The sequence below is a fragment of the Mustela nivalis genome (assembly GCF_964662115.1).
Source record: "Mustela nivalis genome assembly, chromosome: 6".
In the NCBI taxonomy this organism is placed as follows: Eukaryota; Metazoa; Chordata; class Mammalia; order Carnivora; family Mustelidae; genus Mustela; species Mustela nivalis.
In genome coordinates, this window is record NC_139025.1 from 42,562,649 (window position 1) to 42,569,651 (window position 7,003).

Below are 7,003 nucleotides of genomic sequence, written 5' to 3' on the forward strand. Positions count from 1 at the left end.
AAATCTTTTTTTTTTTTTAAAGAGGGACTTTTTGTCCTCTCATCAGGAATTAAGAAAACTTAATTTAAGTGCTTCATTTTAAAATACAACTTTTAAGTGAGGTATATCTCTCAGGAAAATATATATGTACATGTTTGCATATATATATATATATACTCATATATATTGTATCTAAGTATCTAATATAGTCATGCATGTCTAGTATGCTGTGAAACCCTACAACAACGTCTTCAAACTTTATTTTTAGTAGCTACTTTCACAAAGAATAAGACTAGTTCCCTCCTTGGTCCTTCTCTGGACTCCAAGAGAAATAATCATCCCAGATCCACCAAATGTCTATTAGCGATTCCAAGGTTGGTCTATTCCAGATGAGAGCTGTCTGTGGGGGCCCGGCACAGATATCTGTGGCTCGAAGGCCGCCCCCTGCCAAAGTGATTCTTTGCCAAGTTGTTTGATCAAAGGGATGGTAAAGGGATTGGTAATCACACTCCAGGTCACGAAGACAAAGGCTGGAACTGGCAGGTTAGGTAGATGGATAGGAGAGGTTTAGCACACTAAAAGGTGGTGAAGAATAGTCAAGAGGACAGTTTGGAGGCAAATTCTATGTACCCTGGGCATCTGCTGGGACATCCCTCTCAAGGGCAGCCTGGTCCTTTGCTGGCTCAAGGCCAATTATTACAGGGAACGAACCTGGTGGGTTACTTAGCCACCCATTCTAGGGATCTGGAGGGTCCTGAAGGAACAATTCCCCTTGGACCTCACAGCATAAAGTTGACTGGCCAAAATGAAGGCCAGTAAAACTGTCATCAATCCACCACCAAATCTCCTTTAATTGTTTGTTAGTAGCATTTTCAGCATGACTTAGGGCTTTAGCTATCCTTGGAGGCAGTCAAGGTTAAAAACAAGGTTCTGAAATTCAGCTGTCAGGGTTCAGCCATCAGCTCCACTGCTCATTAGCTCTGTAGTGGTAGTGTGTCAAATAACCTAATCTTTCTAAAATGGTGGATGATTTAAGATGATCTTTTCTTCTTTGTAAGATAGCATATGCTCCTGCCAGCCTCCTCTGCTTCCCCCACCCCCACCCCCCACATACTTCTCTCTGGCTGCCACCAATTGCTGGGTGGAATCATACGAATCCCAAATTGTTTTTAAAATGTGACGTTACTTTGCTGTAAGCCAACTACTTCATAAACTGTGTCAGCTAAAGGTCTCCCCACCAGTTAGTCTGAAGAAGTTTTTGCTGTCATGTCTGTCCTGTTAATTTAAGCAGAAACTGTAATTAGATGTAAGTGGTCCTGTTCCCACAGAAATGAATGGCAGCATCTGTAGAGAGACAACCGTTCCAAACCCTTTTGGCTACCGGGACTCTACAAGTTAGCAGTATGGAGCGAGGCCCAGATCCAGACTTCTGTCGGCCTAATTTTGTATCTGTGGATGCACAACACTAAATCCAATATTTCTAATGCCTTGCTGTGATGGGTGCAAAGCCAAGCACATTCCAGACTTTTGTGCTGGTGACTCCTCCTGAGAGGGACACACTGTGTGTGAGTGTGGGTGTGTTGTGTTTTATTTTTCTCAATCGCTTAGCACAGATAGAAAAAAATAGAGGTTATCTAAGTAGCTATATACAAAACCAGAAAATCAGAAAAAGTAGTAAGTTGTACTAATAACTGAGCCATGGAATCACAAGATATTCTGAAGAAAGATGCTTTGCTTCTTTGTTTACCTCTCTGATAAAGGAATGAACGGCTTGTGTTCTGGAAGGCTGGCCAATTGTAGAGTTAAATGCCAGAGCCCCCTGGGCATGTGGGGATGTATTAGGGGTTGGATGGTCTATGGGAGACAGTTTTCTTTTTTTTTTTTTTAATTTTTAATTTTTTATAAACATATATTTTTATCCCCAGGGGTACAGGTCTGTGAATTGCCAGGTTTACACACTTCACAGCACTCACCAAAGCACAAACCCTCCCCAATGTCCATAACCCCACCCCCCTTCTCCCAACCCCCCTCCCCCCAGCAACCCTCAGTTTGTTTTCTATCCAAGCAGTTAAAGAAATCTATATTGAGACAATTCACACTGTACTAAATATTCAGTAGTGCAATAAAACGTAGTTGTTGAATCTTTACCCTTCATCCATACCACACGAGGCACTGTGAGGTATATAAGAACTATGGGAAACATGATTTCTCTTCTTAGTGAACTTGGAATTTGGCTGGGAGTTGAACATAAAAGCTCAATAGTTACACTACCTAAAATTGAGTGTAATAGTAAGTAGAGCAAAACTCTAGCCACGTATGGTCCAAAAGATGAGATGTAGGATCCAAAAAATTCACTTGCTTAAAACCTGGCATCATATTGCTAAATTAATGAAATGACCAGAGTAAGGTTGCTCAACTAGCCATCTGGGACTTCCAGGGGTCTGTGCCATCTAAATCCATCCTGGTCCTGGCCCCAGTTTAGTGCCACCTGGTGGCAGTTGTCCACTCCAGCTTGAATAGACGTGGAATGATTCTGGGCCTTGTGGTTGACGGGACTTGGAGAAAAGAGGTAGTGATTCCAGGAGTCCCCCAGATAGTTGGCTCCCATCTCATTAGCTCAATCCAGGGAAACTGGGGACTTGGAGACAACCCTTGGCCTCCCTGCTTCCTGATGGGGGTACCTACATAGGTTCCTCTTTCCCTTCCTAGCAGCCTATCTCCCCAGCCACCAGCATCTTTGAAGACAATGCTGGGCAGGCAACAGCAGCCAATTGTTACTTTTATCATATTCAAATTTGCCTTTTAATGTTTAAAAAAAATGTTATTCTTTTACTTTACAGACGTGAAGAGGAGTTATTCCAGTGTAGCAGTAAGGATTTCTTGAAAGTTAGGCTGACACCTTAATGAAAATGTGAAATGTCGTTGTCCCAGGTGATCGTAGAGACATTTCAGGAAAGAAAAGCTTCATCATATCAAGTAAAAAAATATATCTCCGATCTGATTTTGCAGCTTCCTAGAAAACATTTACCTGAGTTAGCATGTATTTGACCAAATAAGATACATCAAACTCTGTTTGAGTGGTAGTAAGGGACAAAAGTGTATGCTCTTCTCTGTTTTCAAAATATTTGAAGGCCTCCAAGTACTTTTGTCAGTAAGGAAAAAGCTTCTTTTCACAGGTAGATATTTAGCTCTCCTATTGCACAAATTAAAACACCATCACTTGTTACAAGTTTGATGTGAGGATCAACACACGACAGAGAGAGAAGGAGAGAGGGAGACAGAGACAGTCAGGGAGAGAGAGAGATAAAATGTGCCCCAATACTCACCTAAGAATTAAGTTACCTTGAATGCTTTTAATTTTAAAAATGGGACTGCCCAGTATATAAACACAGCCCCTTTGCCTGGAAATTTGATTTTAGTTAAGTCTCAATCAGGCAAACTACAGATACTCCAGGGATCGAAGCAGGAAATTTAAGTTTGTATCAGTCGTGTAGCTCATTTTTATTGAAGGCTTCCCTCCTGCTTGATTCACTTGTTATTACCTTCCTTTGGTGATTTTCCTATTCCCCCTATGGTTAATGCTTTGCTTTTTTTTTTTTTTTTTAATGTAGTGCATTTTAATCCTTAAAGTGCCATGCAGCAAGATTTAATCTCTGGTGGCATTTTTCCATTTTATTTATGGAGGAGATAGCAGAGGAGATGTGGATAGATTGTCTGGAACTCCAAAGTGGAATGTTTTCAGAGCTGGGATTTGGTAAGCACTCCAAGCCCCAGAAATCCTGAGGCAGCACTAACAGATCTGTTTTCTCTTGGATTTTGGCTGCTCTTGAATGGCATTTATGAATATATGTGTCTATATGTTGCTAGGGGAAAAGCATGAGAGGTGACCAATGGATAGAGTTAAATCATGTGTTTTCAACTGAGCCAATTGTAAAAAACCTACACCACAAACAAGAAAACTGCCAATGGCTTCAGATATAATAGAGCTCTGGGCAATTACTTTATCCTTTTGAGGTTCAGTGCCCTTATTATCTATAAAAACAAAACAAAGAAAGAAGAACTTACTGAGCAATTATGCATTACCACATAGGCCTGATACCAAATTAGGTGTATTCATAATGGTCACTGAATTTCCCAAAGTACAGTAGCTTAGAAAAAGGAAACCCGGGGCACCTGGGTGGCTCAGTGGGTTAAGCCGCTGCCTTCGGCTCAGGTCATGATCTCAGAGTCCTGGGATCAAGCCCCACATCGGGCTCTTTGCTCGGCAGGGAGTTTGCTTCTCTCTCTCTCTCTGTCTGCCTCTCTGCCTACTTGTGATCTCTGTCTGTCAAGTAAATAAAATCCTTAAAAAAAAAAGAAAAGAAAAGAAAAGTAAAGTAAAAGGAAACCCAGAGAGATGCCATGATTTGTTCATGGTTTGTCATAGTTCATTGAACTATAATCAGAACAGTCTAGTCCTGGGACATAGGTCTAGTGCTCTTTCTGTCACATTATTGCTACCTCAGGAGCCAGCTGATCTTGCAGGTCCTGGATGGCTCCAGTATAACATGCTCCCATGATGACTAAGAGGGTACAATTCAACAAGTCTGAAGGGCAGATAAGAAAGGAGTAAAGAGCTGATCTTCATGGTGATGGCTCATTGAGTCTAGAGCAAATGTTCTCAACCTTGACGTTACATCAGCATCATTTCATGAACTTATAAATAAGCACCCTAACAATTAGGTCTATCTCCACACACATTAAGTTATTGGGGAGGGGTCCGGATATCAGTCTTTTCAAATCATCCCCAGTGATTTCAATGGCCAAGATAGAGTACAGCTCTTTAGACTCAGGAATTCATACCAATAAACCTCCTTGTTTGACACCGATACACTCCTTTCTCCTTCTCTCACATCTCATCTCCTCTTGCTCTTGCAAGCCAATGGGAAGGACAGCAACATTCAGCTTTCTTGCTTGTTCTCCTTACCATTTACAACAGAGCATGATTGCTGTAGGGGAGGGGAAGACGGAAAATTAATAACAACAGGCATGAACAACAAACATTGGCAACAGGTCTATTCCTGACAAAGACTTAGCAGTGCATAATCATGACATGCCAAAACATTAGCAAGGAAACTACTCACGCGTGACTTGCTCGAGTGGCTTTGCCAGCAGATATCAACGGGCTCTTGGGAGTAGCTTCCACCCAGCCCTTCAGATAGAGGGTGTTGTGGCTTTCCTTAAGGGAAGAAACAAAAGTGATACACAATGTCAAAGTATTCCCATGTTCAAAATGACCCAACACCATATGGGATTCTATGAGCTAGAAAATAGTTGATTAAAATTTCAACTCTTCTCAAAGACCAAAAGGGATTTTATCCCCAAATCTGGCATAAACGGTGGCTGCCTCTAGAGTTGGATTATATCCTCATGAAAATGGGTCTTAACAATTTCCATGGGTTCTTATTCAGAGTCAGGCTCCCTGTTTTGGAATTTGATTTCAAACTCTGACAGATGGAAATCCACACTTCTTGAAAATAAACATGGCAGAGTTATAGAAAATATCTAGATCACCTAATTAAGCTTAAATATATATATACATTTCAATAGTAAATTGACAAAAATGGGGCTGGGTAATATTTGATAAAATGTTTCCAAGCTTTTCCTAAATTTTAAACATGTGATGAATAGTTTTAAAGTGAGTCAATCTCTTTCTGATATTCTCAACTGGTAAGAAAGAAAATGTGAAAACCTAGATGTTTCCAATTTTAGGAGAGGTTTCTCAACTCTCAGATTATAAAAGGGAGTAAAGACACTCTCATTTTTTCCCCCAGCATTTTGAGTTTCAATTATCACTGACCAACACAGCAGAAAGAAATGCTTTTAATAAATTTTAACCTTTTTGTTGTGAAACATACACACACACATCAGAAAATTGCTAGGATATGTAATGTTTAGCTCTAATGATCTACCACAAGTAACATTTGTAGACCTACTAGCAGTCCAAGGAATATAGCAAGTCCTCGTGTAGTCAATTTTTCAGGTAGAAAAAGGCCATCATTTTGACATCCTGTCTTTCTTCCTGGAAAAGTAGGAACATAAACATCGGAAGCTGGTTTTGAAAGATTCCTAAGAGGGAGGAAGAAAGAAAGCATGTCAGTGGGAAATGTTAAGTTCATCTGAGGCATTGAAGAATCATCTCTACAACAACTGGGATATTCCCTGTTGCCTAAACATATTTCTGTGCCTCTGCCCCTGCTCTTCCTTCCATTTAGAGAGCCATAACCCTGTGGAATGTAAAAAGGAGTTGATATGCCTTTCCAACCAGAGGCTTATATAATTATGTGACTTTGGTATTAGCGAAAGCTGAAGCAGCCTATCTGTGAGGAGCTCTACTCTTGAGAAGCCCAGCAACCACAAGAAATTAAAGGCATTCTAATTCTTTTTTTTTTATACCAAGATTGATTCTTTTCTTTTCTCAAGATTTTATTTATTTATTTGACAGACAGAGATCACAAGTAGGCAGAGAGGCAGGCAGAGGGAGAGGAAGGGAAGCAGCCCCCCCGCTGAGCAGCGAGCCCGATGCGGGACTCGATCCCAGGACCCTGAGATCATGACCTGAGCCGAAGGCAGCAGCCCAACCCACTGAGCCACCCAGACGCCCCAGGAATTCTAATTCTTACTTCAGTTACTTAAAGAACAGTTGAAGAGGTATATTTCATATGTCCTTCTGACAAACATCCCCTTGCTTCTTCTCACTCCTTCCATATTTGCTACAGTTCCAGAGTACCACCTCCACCCCAGAAATAATTTCTAGACACCTCATACTGCAGTGTTTTCTCTGTTCTTTATTGTGTGGACCAGTTAGACCATTCATGCTCCTTAAAAAAAAAAAAATTCTTTCAAAGAATTAAATTTTTAAAATTTAATTTAATTTTAATTTAAAAAAAATTTTTAAAACTTTAAAAAATTCTTTCAAAGTTTTTCCCATCCCCTAGAATAACACAGGAGAGCAACGGAAGCAGCCCTGCTAGAAAGATTCTTT